A 25,667-nucleotide genomic window follows, 5' to 3' on the forward strand; every position below is an offset into this window, starting at 1 on the left:
TACAAATGCACAACAGCTAGATATATCCCTGTCTACCCATTTCAACAGAACATCTATAATCTATACTCAGGGAACCCTGAAAAGAGTGAGCAAATGTCTTTATCATCAGATAGAATGCATGTTTTCATAGTTGTATTCTAAGACATGTATTTTTGCCTAACATTGCTGAGGGAAAAAAATCCTTAATAATAAAAAATTAAAGAGCAACAAAAATATACTTAGTGCAAATTTCTAGTAATACATTACTTATGAAATATGTATGAATTCCATCTAAGCTGTGTCTTTAGATTATTGCTAACATAATTTGTACTCTTAGAATATGTATAAAATACAGTTAACCCATGTATTTTATAATTTTGTCATTGCATGTCATCCTTCAGTATATATTTTCCCCCCAAATTTGGAAATATTACGTTTTTTAAATCTGGATACTTTCTTATCCACATAGATATTATTATGGCATATGAATTGAATTTGCTGATCAGTGTCCCAGTATACGGAAGCACTGAAAGAAAAAAAAATACCTATTCTTTTGAAAATATAATGAAAACACATGGAATTCATCCTTTCAGATATAAAAAATGTTACAATTTAAGCTAAAAAGTCAAGCACTTGGCAAAAAGCAAACTAACATTATAAAGAAAACTAATTACAGTAATTAGAAACAATGAGTTCATCCTTCTTTTAACTGAATGTTCAGCTTAAGAGGTAAAATCAATTAACCAACTTCAGAAATTTGGAGTTGAATATAAAGCCACTAAACAAGGAAGCCCATACAGTGCAGCGTCTCTCACTTATACCTTGATAACCAGTGTAAGCGAACCGAGCACTAAATCACAGTCAGCCCGCCTAATCCCACAGAATGAAACTAGGGACAGCAATCACAAACCGCCAGCTGGGATTGCTGCTTATCCCTGGTTTCCAAGAAAAGCAACCAATTAATCTAGAGCCAAACAAATGACCTTCTCTCTCTGCTCTGCGTCGTCTCTGTAAAAACACCTCTAGCTCCTATCCATGGAGTGTTCTTAACTACTTTGGAGGTTGCCTGATTCAAAGGTTCAGTTCAGTTCCGTCACTCAGTCCTGTCCAACTCTTTGTGGCTCCATGAACCGCAGCACAACAGGCTTCCCTGTCCATCACCAACTCCCAGAGTTTACTTAAACTCATGTCCCCTGAGTCAGTGATGCCATCCAACCATCTCATCCTGTGTCATCCCCTTCTCCTGTCCCCAATCCCTCCCACCATCAGGGTCCTTTCAAATGAGTCAGCTCTTTGCATCAGGTGGCCAATGTATTGGAGTTTCAGCTTCAGCATCAGTCCTTCCAGTGAACACCCAGAACTGATCTCCTTCAGAATGGACTGGTTGGATCTCCTTGCAGTCCAAGGGACTCTCAAGAGTCTTCTCCAACACCACAGTTCAAAAGTATCAATTCTTCAGCACTCAGCTTTCTTCACAGTCCAACTCTCACATCCATACGTGACTACTGGAAAAACCATAGCCTTGACTAGAGGGACCTTTGTTGTCAAAGTAATGTCTCTGATTTTTAATATTCTGTCTAGGTTGGTCACAACTTTCCTTCCAAGGAGTAAGTGTCTTTTAATTTCATGGCTGCAATCACCATCTTCAGTGATTTCAGAGGCCAAAAAATTAAAGTCAGCCACTGTTTCCCCATCTATTTCCCATGAAGTGATGGGGCCAGATGGCATGATCTTAGTTTTCTGAATTTTGACCTTTAAGCCAAATTTTTCACTCTCCTCTTTCACTTTCATCAAGAGGCTCTTTAGTTTTCTTCACTTTCTACCATAAGGGTGGTGTCATCTGTGTATCTGAGGTATATTTGACCAAATAAACTGTTGAAAAATTTAATGTACTAAGCGGATGGAAAAAGTAGCATAGAAACTTATGTTGCCATATGTAAAATAGATAGCCAACTGGAATTTGCTGTATGGATCAGGAGACTCAAACAGGGGCTCCGTATCAACCTAGAGGGGTGGGATGGGGAGGGAGATGGGAGTGGGTTCAAAAGGGAGGGGATATATATATACATATGGCCGATTCATGTTGAAGTTTGAGAGAAAACAGCAAAATTCTATAAAGCAATTATCCTTCAATTAAAAAAATAAATTAATTTTTAAAAGAAAGAGAAAAAAAAAATAACTGCAAACAGTTCAGTTCAGTTCAGTTCAGTCACTCAGTCGTGTCTGACTCTTTGCAACCCCATGAATTGCAGCACGCCAGGCCTCCCTGTCCATCACCATCTCCTGGAGTTCACTCAGACTCACGTCTATCGAGTCCGTGATGCCATCCAGCCATCTTATCCTCTGTCGTCCCCTTCTTCTCCTGCCCCCAATCCCTCCCAGCATCAGAGTCTTTTCCAATGAGTCAACTCTTCGCATGAGGTGGCCAAAGTACTGGAGTTTCAGCTTTAGCATCATTCCTTCCAAAGTAATCCCAGGGCTGATATCTTTCAGAATGGACTGGTTGAATCTCCTTGCAGTCCAAGGGACTCTCAAGAGTTTTCTCCAACACCACAGTTCAAAAGCATTAATTCTTCAGTGCTCAGCTTTCTTCACAGTCCAACTCTCACATCCATACGTGACCACAGGAAAAACCATAGCCTTGAGTAGACGGACCTTAGTCAGCAAAGTAATGTCGCTGCTTTTGAATATGCTATCTAGGTTGGTCATAACTTTCCTTCCAAGGAGTAAGCGTCTTTTAATTTCATGGCTGCAGTCACCATCTGCAGTGATTTGGGAGCCCCCCAAAAATAAAGTCTGACACTGTTCCCACTGTTTCCCCATCTATTTGCCATGAAGTTATGGGACCAGATGCCATGATCTTCATTTTCTGAATGTTGAGCTTTAAGCCAACATTTTCACTCTCCTCTTTCACTTTCATCAAGAGGCTTTTTAGTTCTTCTTCACTTTCTGCCATAAGGATGGTGTCATCTGCATATCTGAGGTTATTGATATTTTCCTGGCAATCTTGATTCCAGCTTGTGTTTCTTCCAGTTTAGCATTTCTCATGATGTACTCTGCATATAAATTCAATAAGCAGGGTGACAATATACAGCCTTGACGTACTCCTTTTCCTATTTGGAACCAGTCTGTTGTTCCATGCCCAGGTCTAACTGTTACTTCCTGACTTGCATACAGGTTTCTCAACAGGCAGGTCAGGTGGTCTGGTATTCCCATCTCTTCCAGAACTTTCTACAGTTTATTGTGATCCACACAGTCAAAGGTTTTGGCATACTCAATAAAGCAGGAATAGATGTTTTTTTGGAACTCTCTTGCTTTTTCCATGATCCAGCGGATGTTGGCAATTTGATCTCTGGTTCCTCTGCCTTTTCTAAAACCAGCTTGAACATCAGGAAGTTCACGGTTCACAAAGCTGAAGCCTGGCTTGGAGAATTTTGAGCATTACTTTACTAGTGTGTGAGATAAGTACAATTGCATGGGTAGTTTGAGTATTCTCTGGCATTGCCTTTCTTTGGGATTGGAATGAAAACTGACCTTTTTCAGTCCTGGGGCCACTGCTGAAATTTCCAAATTTGCTGGCATATTGAGTGCAGCACTTTCACAGCATCGTCTTTCAGAATTTGAAACAGCTCAACTGGAATTCCATCTCCCCCATTAGCTTTGTTTGTAGTGATGCTTTCTAAGGCCCACTTGACTTCACATTCCAGGATGTCTGGCTGTATGTGAGTGATCACACCATGGTGATTATCTTGGTTGTGAAGATCCTTTTTGTGCAGTTATTCTGTGTATTCTTGCCTCCTCTTCTTAATATCTTCCTTCTGTCAGGGCCATACCATTTCTGTCCTTTATCGAGCCTATCTTTGCATGAAATGTTCCCTTGGTATCTCTAATTTTCTTGAAGAGAACTCTAGTCTTTCCCATTCTGTTGTTTTCCTCTATTTCTTTGCATTGATCACTGAAGAAGGCTTTCTTATGTCTTCTTGCTATTCTTTGGAACTCTATATTCAGATGCTTATATCTTTCCTTTTCTCCTTTGCTTTTTGCCTCTCTTCTTTTCACAGCTATTTGTAAGGCCTCCCCAGACAGCCATTGTGCTTTTTTGCATTTCTTTTCCATGGGGATGGTCTTGATCCCTGTCTCCTGTACAATGTCACGAACCTCATTCCATAGTTCATCAGGCACTCTATCTATCAGATCTAGGCCCTTAAATCTATGTCTCACTTCCACTGTATAATCATAAGGGATTTGATTTAGGTCATACTTGAATGGTCTAGCGGTTTTCCCTACTTTCTTCAACTTGAGTCTGAATTTGGCAATAAGGAGATCATGATCTGAGCCACAGTCAGCTCCTGGTCTTGTTTTTGTTGACTGTATAGAGCTTCTCCATCTTTGGCTGCAAAGAATATAATCAATCTGATTTTGGTGTTGACCATCTGGTGATGTCCATGTGTAGAGTCTTCCCTTCTGTTGTTGGAAGAGGATATTTGCTATGACCAGTGCATATTCTTGGCAAAACTCTATTAGTCTTCGCCCTGTTTCATTCCGTATTCCAAGGCCAAATTTGCCTGTTACTCCAGGTGTTTCTTGACTGTAAACAGTGGTTGGTTACAAAATGAAAACTCTTTCTAAAGTGAAAATTGTTGGATTATAGATTTCTAGTTACAACACTGATACAATCTCCTTTATTTGGCACATTTCCTATGTATTCAGCAACAGCGATTCAAGCTGTACTCATTTTCTCTCTTCTTAGGTAAGATCCCCTGGAACCATGGAGAAAAGCAATTACTCAGTGACTGACTTTTCCTGGTGGGCTTCACGACAGACCCCGGGGTGCAGCTGTCCTGTCCGTGGAGGCCCTTGGTGTCTATTCTATGACTGTGCTGGAAATGCCAGCCTCACAGTGTTGATCGGTAACGACTCCTGACTGCACACACCCATGTATTTGCCAGCCTCACAGTGTTGATCGGTAACGACTCCCGACTGCACACACCCACGTATTTTTTCACTGGGAATCTGTCTTTTCTGGATCTCTGGTACTCCTCTGTCTACACTCTGAAGATCCTAGTGACTTGCATCTCTGAAGAGCATCTCCGTTGCAGGCTGCTAGCCCAGCTCTGCTCTGGTGGGCTGGCCTACAGTGAGTGCTGCCTGTTGGCTGCCATGGCTGCTGACCGCCGTACATTCATCTCAGAGCCACTTGTTTATTCTCAGGCCATGTCCATAAAGCTTTGTGCATTCTTTTGTAGCTGCCTCATACCTTGGTGGCTTTATTAACTGTTCTATCATCACCAAGAGAACATTTACCATGAACTTCTGTAATGACAATGTCATTGATGACTTTGTGTGTGTGTGTGATTTGCTTTCCCTGGTGAAGTTAGCTTGTGGCAACAAGAATGGCTACCAGGCTCTGATGTATTTCCTCCTGGCTTCTAATGCCATCGCCCCTTCTGTGTTCATGTTTGCTTCCTACCTCTTCATCATCGCCACCATCTCGAGGATCCCCTCCACCCAGGGCCGCCTCATGGCCTTCTCCAACTGCTCCCCCCACCTGATCTCTGTCACCTTGTACCGTGGCTCCATTCTCCACATCTACTCCCATCCACACTCTAACTATTCTTTTGATAGTGGCAAAGTCGTTTCTACATTTTACACTCTAGTGTTTCCTATGTTGAACCCCATGATCTACAGCTTGAGGAATAAGGATGTGAAAGGGGCCATGAATAAACTCTTCAAATACATAAAGTTTCTCTCCTTTTAAGCAGATGTATAGACAATTTTTGAGCAGGTTATTGTATTTCAAGAAGAGCTGCCATTGTGTACCTTTAGGATCAAGAATCTTTGTAGTGCCAGTTTATGAATTTGCACCCTTTATACATGGCAAATAAAGAGACCTGAGATGCAAAAAAAAAAAAAAAAAAAGGAAGTGTGATTTAAGAGATAAAATTTAAATACAAAATATAATCATTTGCTTTGAATTTTATATTACTATAGGTTGCAAACAAACAAAAAAATTAAAACCAAAACCAGTCTTTTATCTCATGAAGTGACAGAATAGCCTACTGTAGAATGACAATGTTTTTGATTGACTGATATATGTATGGAGAATAGTATCCAATAATTATTTCCTTAAAATAGGAAATATATTGAATTACATTTTAATATTTTCATATAACTCAACCCCTTAAAATCATAACTTTTATTCCTAGAGCAGAATTTCCAAAGCATGTTTATATGTCCTTTTTCTCCCCAGAAGTGTTAGCACAAAGGCCCAGTGGTACCCCACAAATAACTCAGTACAACTGTAATTCAGGAAGCATGACCTCTCCAAGCTACTTGTCTGTTTACATGTTCCTCAATAAAGAAAACTTGGTCACCTTCTCATAAGTATCATACTTGTGAATCACTTTATATCTCCCCAGGCTTCTATTTTAATTATATGGGTGAACCTACAAGGCTATCTGCCTCCAAATTAGGATATTCTGAGTATCACTACACAATAATAATAATACTAATCACTATAGTGATGTGAGACAACTTGAGAGTTATCTCCATGAGTAAACATTACCCAAAAGAAAAAGTTAAAGAAGGAATATATATAAGAAGTGATCAAACAAAAGATGAAATATGATGAGATGCATATAATTTTGACTTTTAAAAGTGAGATAATATTAGTGTAATTTTTGTTAATTAAAAAGTGAATAATGACCTTGTTTCTATTGTTATAAGCATTAACAACAACAAAAATGCAAAAAAGTGAAATTTAAGCAAGTATTCCCCAAGATTTCAGGAAGTCTTCTAAGAGCAGGAAACACTGATCAGCTCTGAAAGTAATGCATACTAAGCTAAATATTAAATCCAAGGAATATAATCCCAGCCACCTGTAACCCACAGTAATGCAGCAGAAACACGGACCCATAGTGCAATTTCAAGATTCGTGGTTTAGACAATGTTCCAAAAAGGAAAGCTATTAATGCCAACCCAGAATCTCATTTCCTAAAAGAGGTCTCTATTTCTCACTATTAATCATAAAATTCCTATAAACTATATTTTTAACTAATTAAAAGATTTAGTTGATATATTATAGTGGTAGAAAATCAATTATTTATTGTTGGCTAATTTAAAATAGAAAATTTATTATCCTAGAAGGACACATCAGTTACAAAAAGTAAATCTGGTATAGTAAACCTATTCTTAAATATCCTCGTATTATAAATCCTAACATTTAAGTACAGAAAAATATATTTAACTACTGATGAAAATTTCCTTTTCTAAGATAATTTCATCCATTTAGGAGAAACAACCAAGTCCCATCCTCCAAATAATTATCAATATGTAACAGATACTGTACCTTTCACCAGTCTAAGTGTATATTTAAAATATTTTGTGTATAGAAAAGTGAACTCAACTCCAAAATCAACTCTAAATAACATTAACAAGACCCTGGTAAGAAGATAAACTACAGCTAGTAATAATCTTAGGAAGACATAAAATATCTAAAAATAGAATAAAGCTGTAATTAAACACATGACACTGATACTTTAGAAAATGCCTTGGAATAATGTAAGTTTGACATTAAGTTTCTAAGCACTCTTGGGAGCTTTTCATATGCAGTTTATGGTCATGGAGTATTCAAAAGAATCTCCATATCAATTTGAATTAAAGTGGGCTTCCCTGATAGCTCAGCTGGTAAAGAATCTGCCTGCAATGTGGGAGACAGGGGCTAGATTCCTAGGTTGTAAAGATCCCCTGGAGAAGGAAAAGGCTACCCACTCCAGTATTCTGGCTTGGAGAATTCCATGAACTATACAGTCCATGGAGTCCCTAAGAGTCGGACACAACTGAGCGACTTTCAATTAAAAACTCAATAGTTTTCTAAGGGAATTTTATTACTCAAATCACAAATGAAGTCTAAAATCTTAAAGTAGTTTCTATTGTGTGTTTGGGTCTATGAATTTTAATAAACATTTTTAAGTACATATATTTATGAATGTTCTCCGTACAACAAAGGTATTCTCTTGGATTGACTTGTTTTATTTTTAAAAATTATCTATAGTGGCCCTTCAATGCATAGACAGTAAACAGTGGGCACTTCTGATAGTAGGACTTGTGACATTCCCCAAAATGATACTGTTTGGCTTTTCTATTCACATGCAGAAAAGAATAAGAAAAAGAGAAGTGATGTAACAGGATCTATATAGCTGAAATTTAGAAATCTCCCTACTACTGTAACTTCCTATGGCTGTAACTACCAAGCAAACCTCTGTTAACCTCAGTTCTTCCATGAGTCTGGTCCATCTTGTCTTTGTCAGTACCTCATATGAATGAGAGTTACCTAGTACATTGTCCAATTTTTATTATAACTGAGTATTTTTATTATCTTGTTATTATTTGCTGTAGTACTTTTCCTTTGAAAAAGAAGGCTAATGAGATGCTAAGAAATATACTGCTAAATCCTCTGGATTTCAAACATAATTCTTGTCAGTGTCGTTTTATAGCATCAGCTAATTTTTCTCTAGTGATTGGCATCGTTCTCCCTGCCCAGAAGAATGATTCCTGTCAGTTCACAGCAGGAGGAGCTGAAATCCAGGGTGCTTCCTGAATTCCCAATGACCAGAATACCTGAGAGTGTTTCCCTGGGGAAGCATCTCATCCTTGTACATGCAGACTTCCAAGTATACTGAGTGTATGGTTATGGGTAGGAAAATCAAATTCTTATTGAGATAATTCATGTCATAGCAAAAGAAACTGTGTTAGCCATAATCCTGCAAATGTATGTGTTAATTGCTCGATTGTATCTGACTCTTTGTGACCTCGTGGTTTATAGCCTGCAAGGCTCCTCTGTTCATGGAATTCTCAGGGCAGGAATATTGGAATGTGTAGCTATTCCCTTCTCCAGAGGATCTTCCTGACCCAGAGCAAACACCAAAGGGAAATTAAATATGTACCTATGCTATTAGGGGAAATAGCTCTTTCTCTGTTAGAGAAGATGGAGAGGGAGCCAGGAAAAAAAAAAAAAAAAAAAGAAGGAAGGAAAGGAATGTCATAGACATAAGGCATGTCTTTGACTGCAACGCAAGTATGCAAGGTGAATAAGAAACAGATGGAAGGATGGATGAACAAAAGCACCCTAGAGCATTGCTCAGGCCAGAGTTAGTTCACCAAGATCACCATAAGGTCCTAGTGATCAAGGGAGTTTGGTACCTAACAGAGATGACCCTGCATTCATATTCTTACTGTGTTCAGTCCTTAGCTCAGACCACCCTGTGGGAAGCACGACCTTGATACAAATGAGGAAATACATTTCAGAGATCAGCAGCTAGGGCCTATGGACAGTTATAATGTCTGCACTTGAATCTTTGAAAGGCTATTTTTCTGGCCCGTGTGGGTCATGCCCACCCCATCTTGGTTCACAAGGATATCCATAACTGCTAAGGGAAGATGAGTCATATATATGCTGCTCTTTTAAGCTTGTAGCATACTCAGAAGACACCTCAACAACCATGGCTGAGTTTTCATAAACGTAAAATTATAGGGTGAACCCAGGGCATTTAGCAGTGTGTTTCATTATTTTATCAGGACAGATAATTCTAGATAATTGTACATATATTAATACAAATTATGTCTGTGGATTGGAAGAGATGGTTACTATTCCTCTGCCATTCAATGTGTTTCTTGGTAGAGGTAATTTTTGGTGGAGAATCATGAAAAAGGCATTATGTAAATCTACATCTATAGGTTCTGGTGGGGAAGAAATAAACTATTAGGAAAATGAATATGTAAAGAAAGTAAATCCCCCAATATATGGCTATTCACAGGAGGAAAGTCATTACCTCTGCAATTGTTAATTTATAGTAAGTTGTCTGATTTAATCTTCTTTGCTACCCTCCCAGGAATTGATAGTATTTCAGAGGCATAATGGGGGGTCTCTAATTTGCATTTTGGACACCCAACTGCAGTATTAGCCATATAGCCGTAGTAATAAGGAGATAACCTTGTTGAGCCCATTCCAACTTTGTACAAGGGTGCCATGAACATGAGCTGGGGTATGTGGAGAAGGAGGCTGTCTAACACTCACAGAGCAGGTCAGGTCATCCACCTGACTAGTGGGAGCCACCAGTTTAAGCACGTGCAGCTAGAATGTGTACAAATGTGTGAACATAAAGGGTTTAGGACATCTTCTGAACTGTTTACGACCTTGAAGATTCAATAAAATATGCCAGTTTCTCAGGCTCCTCTGCAAAGTTTGCACAAACAATGCAAAATGCATTGTTTATCCCTCAAATGTTAATGCTAGTGCAAACCTGTTCAATTGCAATGTTAAGGGATAGAAATCTGTTCTTACTCCAAACTGACCCCCTAATTTTATCTCTCAAAACTAGTCCTGCGCCCTGTCTTCAACTTATCTACCTATAAACCCTGTTCAGTCATGACCTGGACTTTGGAGACCTCAGTCCTTTCCCTTCAAAGACAGGAGATAAAGCTGATAAGTTAGGATCCTCACCCTTATAATTTTAAGGTCTGATGAAACACTAATCTTTGTATTTGTCTCCAGGGATGTGATATTGCATTTTGCTTCCTCTCGGAGTAGAGAGTGTCTAATGCGAGTAGTTACAAGGACTTCTATTCAAATCTTCCAACAATGACAATCCTAGTTCCAAGTGCCAAGGACAGGGAAGCAAAGTGAAGATTCTATTTTATTCTGAATATTCATACATGATATGATTTTTTGGTCTAGATAAGTAATAATCAGCTATGTGATTGGTCCCATTGGACCTCCTGAGAAATATATACAAGCCAAAATTATCTTTCATGATATTTCCATTAGAACCCCTGGCAAGAGTGTACCTTTGATATATTTCCATCTCTGAAGCTTATTGTCAGTTCAGAGCCAAGAACCAATAACCCACAGGAGGTCTGTGTATTTCCTTTTCTCAAAGTATGATTGCCATCATAAATGGCTATAAGCCATCCACAAGAAGATTTTGGGGGAAGACACTGTACACACTGACTAAGTTTCAGGATCCTTCTGAAAAGGGAATTTTGAGTTCTCTGTGCTATAACTTTGCAAGATGGTGGAGTAGAAGGATGTGCACTCAGCTGTGAGAACATAAAATCACGACTAGCTGCTGAACAACCATACACATAAGAAAGTGGCAACCCACCCAAAGGTGCCCCACATAGACAGTCAAAGGAGAAGTCACAAGAAGATGGTAGGATGGTCACAATAGCGTTTAAAATCAAGCCTCATACCCACCAGAGATGCTTGGAGGGCACCAACAAAGCCTTGTGTGTACCAGGACCCTGGGAAAGGAGCAGTGACCTCCACAAGAGAGAGACAGACATGCCTGTGAGTGTTTGAGGCTCTCCTGCAGAGGCACGGGTCAGTAGTGGCCAGCTGCGGAGACAGGGACTCTGGCAGCACCAGTCCTGGGAGGCACAGAGTGTGGCATAAGTCTTCTTAGAGGAGGTCACCATTAGCCCCAATATAGAGCCACGGAGCAGGCAATCCACAAACTAGAGAAAAATTATACCAAAGAAGTTCTCACACTGTTGTGAAAGTTTTAGGTCCCATAACAGATTTCCCAACCTGGGCATCTGGCAAAGGGCCTGAGAATCCCCATGGAATCTGACTTTGAAGGTCAGTGGGATTTGATCACAGAACTTCCACAGGACTGGGAAACAGACTCTTGGAGGGCACACATAAAACCCTGTGCATACCAGGACCCTGAAGAAAGGAGCAGTGACCTCTAAAAGACTGAGTCAGACTTGCCTGTGAGTGTCCAGGAGTACCCAGTAGAGGTGTGGGTCAACAGTGGCCCGCCACCAGGTCAGGGTCACTGACAGCAGCAGTCCTGCGGGACGCGGCCTGCTGGCATAAGTCCTTTTAGAGGAGGTCACCATTACTCTACGATTGTTTGGCCTCAGGCCAAACTACAGGGAGGTAACACAGCCCTATCCATCAGCAGAAAATTGGATTAAAGATTCACTGAGCTTGGCTCTGACCACCAGAGGAAGACCCAGTTTTCCCCAAAGCCAGTCCCTCCCATCAAGTCTTCGCTGGTGGTTTAGATGGTAAAGAGGCTGCCTAAAATGCAGGATACCCGGCTTCAATCCCTGGGTTCAACCCACTATAGTATTCTTGCCAGAAAATCCCATGGATGGAAGAGCCTTGCAGGCTATAATCCATGGGGTTGCAAAGAGTCAGACAGGACTGAGAAACTAACACTTTGACTCCCACTTTCAAGTCCTTCCCATCAGGAAGCTTGAACAAGCCTCTCACTCTCATCCATCAGAGGGTGGAGAATTGTTAACCCATAATAAAAATATTTTTTTTCTTAGAAGAAAAAAATATCACTTCAGTTGTTTTTTCATCTACTTCATTCCTCAGAAACCACCTAATCCATGAAACATTTCCACAAATGTCTGAATATTTCATTACCATCGAGAGTTTGTGATACTTAGATAATTGATTCCACCTTGTTTCTGAGAGTTATGGACTGCAATCTGGCTTTCTTTCAACCTGTTTGTTTATTCAGGTGAATAACCCAGGTTTAAATTCCAGCAGGAGACAACTCACTACATGTTATGTGTAATCTTTATTTATATGTATCTTTGCCCAAAACATTGACCTCTCAATGCCTTCACCTTCACCTATCCTTCATTTCATGATGACCTTAGTGATCATTTAAGTAAATTTCATGCCACTGGCTGCCATAGGTTACCACTATCTTATTTATCAAAATGATGGAATGAATTTATATTTCTAATCTTCAAATACATGATTAATTCAATTTTACTTGAATGCTTATCTCCTTGTACTACTTCTAAGACCAGTATCAGTTATGAACCTAGCAGGTAACAGAAGTCCATTTAAACTAGTTAATTTAGAAAAGCCTTAATAAAGGGATTACTACAAAGGAATATGTATGGTTTTGAAGTTCTCAAGGAACAGTATGATTCCTCTAGAACTAATAACTTCTGAGAGCTGATATCTCCTCTCTTGTGCAGGAAGAGTAAGAGGTTATGTGCACTGGAGGCAGAGTTTTGAAAAGGGCCACATGGCAGGCTTTATGGTCGATTCCAGAGATGTTGCATCTTTGCAAAAAAGGAGCCTGGGAAAAGCCTCCATGACCTCACTCTTTTCCCTGCCAGTGGCAACCCCTGGTTAAGTAACGTGCTAAGTAGATATAAAGGAGCCCAAGATGCAGTTAATATGATTGAACATCCCAGAGCAAAGAGAAGGATAAAAAGGTAGAAAATGAATTTGGAAGGACAGATGAAAGGTAATCAACATATAACAAAAATATCAGTGAACACTTGTGCTTTAATATGTATATATATGAATATAAGAGTGAAAAAGTTGGCTTAAAGCTCAGAATTCATAAAACTAAGGTCAAGGCATCCCATCCCATCACTTCATGGCAAATAGAGAAACAGTGGAAACAGTGACTGACTTTAAATTTGGGGGTTCCAAAATCACTGCAAATGGTGATTGCAGCCATGAAATAAAAAAGCGCTTACTCCTTGGAAGGAAAGTTATGACCAACCTAGACAGCATATTAAAAAGCAGAGACATCACTTTGTCAACAAAGGTCCATCTAGTCAAGGCTATGGTTTTTTCAGTGGTGATGTATGGATGTGGGAGTTGGACTATAAAGAAAGCTGAGTGCCAAAAAATTGATGCTTTTGAACTATGGTGTTGGAGAAGACGCTTGAGAGTCCCTTGGACTGCAAGGAGATCCAACCAGTCCATTCTGAAGGAGATCAGCCCTAGATGTTCATTGGAAGGACTGATGTTGAAGCTGAAACCCCAATACTTTGGCCACCTGATGCGAAGAGTTGACTCATTTGAAAAGCCCCTGATGCAGGGAAAGATTGAGGGCAGGAGGAGAAGTGGGTGGCAGAGGATGCGATGGTTGAATGGCATCACCAGCTCAATGGACATGAATCTGGGTAAACTCCGGGAGATGGTGATGAACAGGGAGGCCTGGCGTGCTACAGTTCATGGACTGAACTGAATGGTACTCATAAAACGTGTGTACCTTTTTATGTATATATGGTATACATAAATTTATATTTTGTTTAGCTTCCACATAATTCAAGAGAGAATGAGAATCCAAAATTCTGCTGATAATTTTCAGTAGAAAATTGTAATCTCAAAAAAAAATACTCTGTTACTAAATAATACCCCATTATCAACATACTTTATTTTATTGACTTGTTAGTTATTTTTCAAGGCTATGAAATCCTGAGGGGTTGCAGGGGTTTATAATGCTGGGCATCCAGAAATTGACATAAAGATTCTGAAACAGATAGATTGGAATCTAGTTCAATTCAAATGCTGATAGTGTTGAGAGAACCTCAGGTAAGTTATCTAGTTTGCATGCTAGAGGAAGATTTTACTCGACCCTCACAACCAGTCCAATGGTCGTTAACATACTCAGATAGGATAAATGCTAATGAAAGGGACTCTTGTGAAATATCTTCACTAATTTCCCATAACAGTTTCTGCATTCATAGAGGATCACAAGGCGAAATAACATTTTCATTATTACAAACAAAAAAAAAAGAGCAATTAATACACAGTATTGATACTATGTATAAAATAGAAAACCTACTGTTAAGCTCAGCTTAATGTTCTGTGGTGAACTAAATGGGAAAAAACATTTAAAAAGCAGAGATATATGTATGTATAAGTCTGATTCTCTTTGCTGTACAGTAGAAGGTAGCACAATATTGTAAACAACTATACTCTAGTAAAAATTAATTTTTTAAACTATAAAAAATTCAAAGGGGAAAAATAAATGCGCAATTAATAAGTGAGCATCTAACAGGAACCACTTGCAAAAGAAACAACTTTATTACTATCTCAAAAACAATTTAGGCAAAGGCATGAAGTTATATAGATTATTAAAATTTTTTAAACTTCAAAAGACATGACAACTGTTAGATTTCTTTCAGTTTGATATTCTTTAAGACAACATAAAGGCATATGTCATTTCTGAGATGAATTCCAAACAAAGGAAACACCTCTAAATATAAAAAAGTGATTACATTAATATTGGAAAAAGCTGCATTATTAAGTTTATAGCACAAAACTGTATCCTTATTTAAGAAGACTGATACCTTAGCCAGTTAGCAACCACCAGTGTCCTGGGCAAGCACAAAATGGTATTCTTATTTAAGAAGAATAATACCTTAGCCAGTTAGCAACTACCAGTGTCCTAACTAATGGCCCTAAATCTCTTTTCCTATCTTTCATGGGAACTACATTCCATGTTCAACACTTGTTTGACAATTAAGTATAATTCCCAGAAAGGTGTTTTGCAAAGAGTGGTTTCTCAAAATATAGTGAGTAGTATCATTACTTTTGGGGCTTCCCAGGTGGCACAGTGTTAAAGAACTGCCTGCCAACCCATGAGACAGAGGAGACATGAGAGACACGGGTTCAATTCCTGGGTCAGGAAGATCCCCTGGAAATGGAAATGGAAAGATGCTCTAGTATCCTTGCCTGGAAAATTCCGTGGACAGAAGATCCTGGCAGGCTATCCATGGGGGTGCAAAGAGTAGGACACAACTGAGCAACTGAGCGCGTACACATTCATTTCAAGAGAAAATTTATCGTTCTGCCTGCAGAGAATCCTGAAGAGAGTGAGATGTCCATGTTATCATATACAATATTGAGTTTCGTGATCATATTCTGAAGACATATTTTTAGCCAAATTGTTCCTACAAAGGAAAAAAAAACTCCTTAGTAGTAAAAACTTGGAAAAGAATAAAAATCTGAAACAATGCAATAATTTCTAGCACTATATTATCTATGCAGTTGTACGAATTACATCCAAAATTGGCCCTTTAGATCATTGTTGGTCACTATTTTTTTTATTGTAGAGCATGTATACAGATCCGATCTGATACACACTTTTCCCCAAAATTTTGCATATATTCTTTTTTACTCATAATCTTGTGTTTTTCTTCTACCTGTAGATAGTATTAAGAGATACAAATTTGTAATGGCTAGAGGTTGACCTGGACTTCCCTGGTGGCTCAGTGGTAAAGAATCTGCCTGCAATGCTGGAGATCTGGGTTCGATCCCTGGGTTGGGAAGTCTCCTGGAGGAGGGCACAGCAACCCACTCCAGTACTGCTGCCTAGAGAATCCCATGGACAGAGGTGCCTGACAGGCTGCCGTCCATAGGGCTGCACAGAGTCGGACATGACCAAAGCAACTAAGCAGCAGCAGCAGCTTAGGTGGTCCCAACATATCAAAGCACTAAAAGAGAAATACTCGATTTTTAAAATACATATATTTAATATAGGTAAATTCAGTATTTCAGATACAAACAGACAATTTAAGATACGAAACCCACATGTAGCACAAAAGCAAATTGATTGCAAAAAGGACTAAATAACAATAGAATAAAAATTATGAGTCCATACTTCGTTTGGTTGATCAGTCCTTCTTAAGAGGGAAAATTAATTAACCAGCTACAGAAATTTGGAACTGAATATTGTTAAAGTCATTCAATGAGGAAGCCATCAGACTTAGATGTCTTTTATACCTTGGCAGCCTATGTGAGCAAACCAAAACCAAAGGCAGACTTAATTCACTTGAAACTGAGAAAATGAAACTTAAGAACAACTCAGCACAGCCAATTATTAGTAGGTTTTCCTAATAAGGCAGCCTCTTAAGTTATGATCATTCAAGTAATTTCTTTGCTTTGCTTCCATGTCATCTCTAGGAAAATCTCTCCCATTGTCCCTGTCTATAAACAACCCCTGATTACATTCAGTTTTGGCCTCCCTGATTCAAACTGATGTTTGCTCAAAAAACACTAAAAAATGGTAATGTGCCGAAGTCACCTTTTAGCAATATATAGTCATAAATCTGGGTGATTTTTGTTGCCAAATGCTAGCTCTAAAATGAGCACTTACATTACTAGATCCTAGGCTTCAAGGTTTGGCAATAATGCAATGTCCTTTATTTATCATATGTTCTATGTATTCAGCACAGGGATTTAACTTGAACACATTTTCTCTCCTCTTGGGTGAGATTCCTCTAGCCATGGGGAAGAGCATTCACGGAATTCATCCTGCGGGCTCCACAACAGATCCTGAGGTGCAGCTGGTCTTGTTTGTGGTGGTCCTTGATGTCTGCTCTATGACTGTGCTAGAGAATGCCACCCTCATAGTGTTGATCGGTAACGACTCCCGACTGCACACACCCATGCATTTTTTCACTGGGAATCTGTCTTTCCTGGATCTCTGGTACTCCTCTGTGTACACCCCAAAAATCCTAGTGACTTGCATCTGTGAAGAGCATCTCCTTTGCTGGCTGTGTAGCCCAGTTCTTCTTCTCTGCAGGGCTGGCCTACAGTGAGTGTTACCTGCTGGCTGCCATGACTTATGACCACTATATGGCCATCTCAAGGCCACTGTTGTACTCTCCAGTCATGCCCATCAGGCTAAGTGCATTTTTTATAGCAGCTTCATACCTTGGTGGCTTTATTAACGCTTTCATTGTTACCAAAGGAACTTCTGCCTTGAACTTCTGTAGTAACAATGTCATTGATGACTTTTTCTGTTATATCCCACTTCTTGCAAAGTTGGCTTGTGGAAGAAGAGATGCCTACCAGGCTGTGTTGTTCTGTGTCCTCGCCTCCAACGTCATCACCCCTACTGTGCTCATCCTGGTCCCCTAGCTCTTCCCCACTGCCACCATCCTGAAGATCCGCTCACAAATTCACCACCTGCTCCTCGCACCTCATCTCCATCACCCTGTTCTGTGGCTCCATTCTTTATGTTTACTCTCGTCCACAATCAAGCTATTCACTGGACAGGGAGAAAATAGTTTCTATGTTTTATACCATAGTGTTCCCAGTGTTGAACCCCATGATCTGCAGTCTGAGGAATAAGGATGTGAAAGAGGCTCTGAATAAACTCCTCAAATAAATCAAGAGTCTCTCCTTCTAAGGAGATGTGGATAATTTTTGATAAGTTTCCTCTATTTCAAGAAGAGCTGCCATCATGCTGTCTATCACAACTAAGAATTTATACACAGCAAACTAAAGAATTTGCATTCTTGCTACCTGACAATTCAAGAGACTTGATATAAGAAAATTAGGGGAATCTAGGAGATAAAGTTTAAATATAAAGACTTGAATTAAATTTCATGTTACTCTAGAATAAAAGCAAATAAAACCAAAAAAAATGCATTCTGCATTCATAAAGAGAACTGTCCACTCCTTTAGCATGTGTATATTTTGGCTGACTGATGTTCATTGAATAGTATTGGCCCAGGTTTCCCTAGAAATAGAAACAAAAGTGCTTAGTCTTTAATATTTTTTTATAAATAGTAGCTAGTTGAAATCATCACTCTCCATTCCCATAACATAATTTCTTAAGCATTTTTATGTATTTTTCCCCAGAATCACTAAAACAATGACCCAGAGTCATCCACAAAATAGTACAACTATGCTCAGCAAGCATATTCTTTCAATCTTTGCCTCACATTTGTTACTCAATGAAGAAAAGTTCATCTGAATTTCCATATATGCGATTTTTGTGAATCACTATATATCTCCCTGGGCTCCTCTTTCATTTTTTCATGGTGAATATACACAGACTTCTATTTCCATTTGTGATATTTTGAGCACCAAACCACAGTTACTATAATAAATAATGACAATAATTATAGTGAGAAGAAACAGCTTGAGAAATAAACATCTGTGAGTATACATTATTCTGAAGTGAAATTTTATTTAGAGAATATATAAAGGTAGTGATCAAACAAGAAAGGAAAATTGAGGAGATGAAAGTAATTTTGATTTTTTAAGTAAGACCAATATTAATATAATTTATGTCAATAAAATCTGTATACATCCTTCTTTCTATAGCTAAAAGCAGTAAAAAAAAAAAAAAAAGCAAAATGTAAGTGATCCCCAAAATGTAGCAGCTTCACTCAGAAAAGGAAAAGCTAATCATCACAGGCAGTGATACATATTAACCTGGAAATGTAATCCAACCTATATAATCACTATTAGTTGTAACACAAAGTAAACCAACAGAGACTGTGTCCAACAGTATAATTTCAAGAAGCTTGATTTAGAAAATGCTCTAAATCCAAAAATTATTTATTTCCAACTCAAACTCATTTTCTAAATGATATCTATTACCCACTAATAATTGTTTAATTGTATAAAATATATTTTTTTATTTTTTAATATAAATTTATTTATTTTAACTGGAGGTTATTTACAATATTGTATTGGTTTTGCCATACATCAACATGAATCCGCCAGTCCAGGTTTGATGTATATTCTTTTTTAAGTAAAGTTAACAGATCAAATTGGTGTATTCGAGTAGCAAAAATTTAGTCAATAGAATTTAAAGTGAAACTAGAAAATATACCATTCCACAGGGAAATGTCAGTTACAGAAAGTTAAGCAGATGCAATAAACTTATTCTTAAAACATCCTAGTAACATACATTCTTATGAGTGAGTATGAAGTCACTCAGTCATGTCTGACTCTTTGTGACCCAATGGACTGTAGCCCACCAGGCTCCTCTGTCCATGGGATTTTTTAGGCAAGAGTACTAGGGTGGACTGCCATTTCCTTCTCCAGGGGAATCTTCCCGACCCAGGGGTTGAACCTGGGTCTCCTGCATTGCAGGCAGAGGCTTTTCCATCTGAGCCATCATGGAAGCCCGTTTCACTGCAAAAACAGATCTGGACAGGAACTCCTATTATAATCCTTTCAGAAGAAGCAACCAAGGCCGATTCTCCAAATAATTATCAATGTATATTGAGATGCCATAACCTTCACTGGCCTAAGTGTATAATCATACATATTTTGTGTATGGAAAAGAGAACTCAACTGTAACTCAGTTCAAGTCTAAAGGATATTATCAAGTCATTAGTAAGAAGGTAAAGTACAGCTAAAAATGATCTTAAAAAGACATAAAAATATGTAGGTAGATAATAAAACTTTAAAGAAATATGTGGCATTTGTGTTTTAAAATGTTTTAGAATAGGTTAAAGTGTAAGTTTGGCAGTAAGACTTTTACTCATTTTTGGAACCATTCCACCTGCACCCTAAGGTTGTGAGCATTCAGAAGGATCTTCAACATTAATTTGAAATTATAGCATACATTTCTAAAGAAATTTTATTACACAAATCACAAATGAAGTATGAAGTGTTAAAAGAAAGTTTTCTAAAATGTGTCTAAAAGTTTCTAAAATGTGTCTTTTAGTTTCGTGAGTTTTAATAAGCAGTTTTGTGAATACAATTGTTTGTGAACATTTTCCTCCATGCAAAAATACTGGGATTTACATGGTTTTTTAAATTTTTATTTGTTTTTCTTTTATAAATTAAAAAATGAATTTTTAAAATTAATTTGTATTTACATTAAAAAAAAAAACCTCTTTATGTTCTTTGAAAACACAGGATGAAGAGTAACCACTTCTAGACTTCTAGATAGCAGTACTTGTGATAACCTCCAAATCATACTCTATGAGTTTTGAATTCATATTGTCTCATATCTAGTTAAAAATTTTAAAAAAAGAAAGAAAGGAAAAGGAAGTGAGTGACAGGATCTAAAATTTGCAAAACTATCTACCACAATACAAGTTCCACTGCTGTAATAACAAAGCAAACCTTTATCTCCATTCTTGCATGAGAATAGCCCATTCAGTCTTTCTCAGCATCTCAGCTGAATAAGAGTTACCTTGCAAGTTGTCCAGATTTTCTTAGTTTTCAAGATCTGAGTTTTCAATCATCTTGGTTTTTGTTTTGTTTTGTTTTGTTTTGTTTGTTTGTTGATGGGTTGGTAGTACCTTTTCTTTGAAAGAGAAGGCTACATTGATGCTAAGAAATATATTGCTAAATCTCCTTGGTTCAAAACATAATTCTTCTTGACCCATTTTGTATTTGCTAATTTCTCTCTGGTGACTGGATCAATTGCCTTTCCCAATAGAGACACCCCAGTCAGATCAAGCATGAGGAGTCCACCGTGGCCAAGGCACAGACCCAAATTCCAATTCATCAGAACAATGAGGTGTTTCCCTGGGGAAGTGTTTTATCCTGGGCCATGTAGGCTTCCAAATGAACTGAGTACAAGATTATGAGTAGGGAAATTCAATTCAATTTGGTTAGTTCATGTTGTAGGAGTAAATAAAATAGGCTATAAATGTGCAAAGATTTTATTAAGGGAAATACTCTGCTTGTATCAAAGAAAATGGGGAAGAAGCCAGGACTATCACCTGATACAAGGTGATACAAGGATTATCACCATCTGATGCAAGTATGACCACAAGGGAAGAAGAAATGGATGGAAAGATGGACAAAATCGTCTGACAGCATTCTTTAGTCTATGATTAGGTCCTTAGTGATAAAAGGATCCTAGTATCTAAGAAGGCAGTGGTGTTCCCATCTGGCTCAGTCATTAGCTCAGAGCACCTTGTGGGAGGCATGACCTCTGATACAGATAGGGAAGTACAGTTCAGAGATCAGCAGCCAGTATCTGGACAATTATACTGTCTGCATTTGGATTTTTGAAAGGCTTATTTTCCTGGCCACCACAGGGTCCACATCCTTATCTCTTTGGTTCTTAAATAGGCACATTCTTGATAAAGGGAAGATGAAGTCATATACTCACTGCTGTTTTAAAGCATGAATATACCTCAACAACCGTGATTGAGTTTTCATATAAGCATGACATGAATTTCTCAGGCTAATTGCTTCTGAATAATGGTATAAATAGTAAAATCAATTATTCCTGTGGATTGGAAGAGTTTGCCATGGATTGTGCTTCTTAGTAGAGGAAATGTTTGATGCATACCCTGGTCATAAAAGCTTCCCTTGTGGCCCAGCTGGTAAAGAATCTGCCCACAATGAGGTAGACCTGGGTTCGATCCCTGGGTTGGAAAGATCCCCTGGAGAAGGGAGAGGCGAACCACTCCAGTATTCTGTCCTGGAGAATTCTGTGGACTGTATAGTCCACGGAGTTGCAAAGAGTCAGACACAACTGAGCAACTTTCACTTTCACTTGGAGAAGGAAATGGCACCCCACTCCAGTATTCTTGTCTGGAAAATCCCACAGATGGAAGGAGCCTGGTGGGCTATAGTCCGCAGGGTTGCAGAGAGTGGCACACGACTTCACTCCCACTTTCTCATGGTCATAAAAAAGGCAGTATTTTTGTCTACGTCTACAGGTGCTGACAAGAAGAAGCCGGTAAGAAATATAAAGCAAAGAATTCTCCCAGTATGTGATAACTCATGAGAGGAAAGTCATTACCTTTGCAACTCTTAGGAAGCTGTCTGATCTAACCATCCTGTCACCCAGTGGTTTACCAGAAACGATTTTTTTTTTTTTTTGCCTTGTTGGCACCTCATACATGCATGCTAACTCACTTCAGTCATGTCCAACTCTTTGTGGCTCTATGGACCATCTCCATCTGCCAGGCCTCTCTGTGCGTGTTGACAACTCACAACGATATTAACCAAATTAGCCTAAATGAGAAGACAGTCATGTTGAACTCATTTCAACTGCTATGGCCACTTTGTACAAGGGCCCTGTGAACATGAAGTCTGGTGTGGGGGAAAGGAGGCTGACTAATACTCCGGAGGAAGGTCACTTCATCCACCTGATTCGTGGAGCCTCCAGTTTATGTACGTGAGGCTAGAGTTCTGTGCATATGTGTGAGCATAAGGGGTTTAGGATACCTTCTGATTCAGTCAGTCACTCAGTCGTGTCCGACCCTTTGCCACCTCATGGACTGCAGCACACCAGGCCTCCCTGTCCATCACCAACTCCCAGAGTTTACTCAAACTCATGTCCATTGAGTCAGTGATTCCATCCAACCATCTTAACCTCTGTCGTCCCCTTCTCCTCCCACCTTCAATCTTTCCCAGCATCAGGGTCTTTTCAGTTGAATCAGTTCTTAGCATCAGGTGGCCAAAGTATTGGGGTTTCAGTTTCTGTTTAGTCTATGACTTTGAAGATTTAATGAAATGTGACAATCTCTCAGCCTCTCTGGCAAATTTAATGACCTCACAATGCATTGGGTATTCCTCAAAGGCTATAACCACTGAATGCTAGTGTGATGGTGTTCAATTGTACTGTTTCAAAAGGTATATAAATCTTTGTGTGCGGTGTTAGAAAGTGATCTAGTTTCATTCTTTTACAAGTGGTTGACCAGTTTTCCCAGCACCACTTGTTAAAGAGATTGTCTTTACTCCATTGAATATTCTTGCCTCCTTTGTCAAAGATAAGGTGTCCATATGTGTGTAGATTTATCTCTGGGCTTTCTATTTTGTTCCATTGATCTATATTTCTGTCTTTGTGCCAGTACCATACTGTCTTGATGACTGTGGCTTTGTAGTAGAGACTGAAGTCAGGTAAGTTAATTCCTCCAGTTCCATTCTTATTTCTCAAGATTGCTTTGGCAATTCGAGGTTTTTTGTATTTCCATACAAATCTTGAAATTATTTGTTCTAGTTCTGTGAAAAATATGGCTGGTCGCTTGATAGGGATTGCATTGAATTTGTAAATTGCTTTGGGTAGTATACTCATTTTCACTATATTGATTCTTCCAATCCATGAACATGGTATATTTCTCCATCTATTAGTGTCCTCTTTGATTTCTTTCACCAGTGTTTTATAGTTTTCTATATATAGGTCTTTAGTTTCTTTAGGTAGATATATTCCTAAGTATTTTATTCTTTTCATTGCAATGGTGAATGGAATTGTTTCCTTAATTTCTTTTCCTACTTTCTCATTATTAGTGTATAGGAATGCAAGGGATTTCTGTGTGTTGATTTTATATCCTGCAACTTTGCTATATTCATTGATTAGCTCTAGTAATTTTCTGGTGGAGTCTTTAGGGTTTTCTATGTAGAGGATCATGTCATCTGCAAACAGTGAGAGTTTTACTTCTTCTTTTCCAGTTTGGATTCCTTTTATTTCTTTTTCTGCTCTGATGGCTGTGGCCAAAACTTCCAGAACTATGTTGAATAGTAGCAGTGAAAGTGGGCACCCTTGTCTTGTTCCTGACTTTAGGGGAAATGCTTTCCATTTTTCACCATTGAGGATAATGTTTGCTGTGGGTTTGTCATATATAGCTTTTATTATGTTGAGGTATGTTCCTTCTATTCCTGCTTTCTGGAGAGTTTTTATCATAAATGGATGTTGAATCTTGTCGAAGGCGTTCTCTGCATCTATTGAAATAATCATACGATTTTTATTTTTCAATTTGTTAATGTGGTGAATTACATTGATTGATTTGCAGATATTGAAGAATCCTTGCATCCCTGGGATAAAGCCCACTTGGTCATGGTGTATGATATTTTCAATGTGTTGTTGGATTCTGATAGCTAGAATTTTGTTGAGGATTTTTGCATCTATGTTCATCAGTGACATTGGCCTGTAGTTTTCTTTTTTTGTGACATCTTTGTCAGGTTTTGGTATTAGGGTGATGGTGGCCTCATAGAATGAGTTTGGAAGTTACCTCCCTCTGGCATTTTCTGGAAGAGTTTGAGGGGTATAGGTGTTAGCTCTTCTCGAAATTTTTGGTAAAATTCAGCTGTGAAGCCGTCTGGACTTGGGCTTTTGTTTGCTGGAAGATTTCTGATTACAGTTTCAATTTCCATGCTTGTGATGAGTCTGTTAAGATTTTCTATTTCTTCCTGGTTCAGTTTTGGAAAATTGTACTTTTCTAAGAATTTGTCCATTTCTTCCACGTTGTCCACTTTATTGGCATATAACTGCTGATAGTAGTCTCTAATGATCCTTTGTATTTCTGTGTTGTCTGCTGTGATCTCTCCATTTTCATTTCTAATTTTATCAATTTGATTGTTCTCTCTTTGCTTCTTGATGAGTCTGGCTAATGGTTTGTCAATTTTATTTATCCTTTCAAAGAACCAGCTTTTGGCTTTGTTGATTTTTGCTATGGTCTCTTTTGTTTCTTTTGCATTTATTTCTGCCCTAATTTTTAAGATTTCTTTCCTTCTACTAACCCTGGGGTTCTCCAATTCTTCCTTTTCTAGTTGCTTTAGGTGCAGAGTTAGGTTATTTATTTGACTTTTTTCTTGTTTCTTGAGGTATGCCTGTATTGCTATGAACTTTCCTCTTAGCACTGCTTTTCTAGTGTCCCACAGGTTTTGGGTTGTTGTGTTTTCATTTTCATTCATTTCTATGCATATTATGATTTCTTTTTTGATTTCTTCTGTGATTTGTTGGTTATTCAGAAGTGTATTGTTCAACCTCCATATGTTGAAATTTTTAATAGTTTGTCTTCTGTAATTAAGATCTAATCTTAATGCATTATGGTCAGAAAAGATGCTTGGAATGATTTTGATTTTTTTGAATTTATCAAGTTTAGATTTATGGCCCAGGATGTGATCTATCCTGGAGAAGGTTCCATGAGCACTTGAAAAAAAGGTGAAATTCAACTCAAAATGGATTAAAGATCTAAAAGTAAGACCAGAAACTATAAAACTCCTAGAGGAGAACATAGGCAAAACACTCTCTGACATAAATCACAGCAGGATCCTCTATGATCCACCTCCCAGAATTCTGGAAATAAAAGCAAAAATAAACAAATGGGATCTAATTACAATTAAAAGCTTCTGCACAACAAAGGAAAATATAAGCAAGGTGAAAAGACAGCCTTCTGAATGGGAGAAAATA

The 25,667-nt window shown here is 38.4% G+C and overlaps 2 pseudogenes; both read left to right on the plus strand.

The window, feature by feature from the left end:
• The first annotated feature begins 4,747 nt into the window (after positions 1-4,747).
• Positions 4,748-5,737, plus strand: LOC138092279 (olfactory receptor 9G9-like; annotated as a pseudogene).
• An 11,306-nt stretch (positions 5,738-17,043) lies between these two features.
• On the plus strand, positions 17,044-17,930 carry LOC138092280 (olfactory receptor 9G19-like; annotated as a pseudogene).
• The last annotated feature ends 7,737 nt before the right edge of the window (positions 17,931-25,667 follow it).

This window comes from Capricornis sumatraensis, chromosome 16, assembly GCF_032405125.1.
Source record: "Capricornis sumatraensis isolate serow.1 chromosome 16, serow.2, whole genome shotgun sequence".
NCBI lineage: Eukaryota > Metazoa > Chordata > Mammalia > Artiodactyla > Bovidae > Capricornis > Capricornis sumatraensis.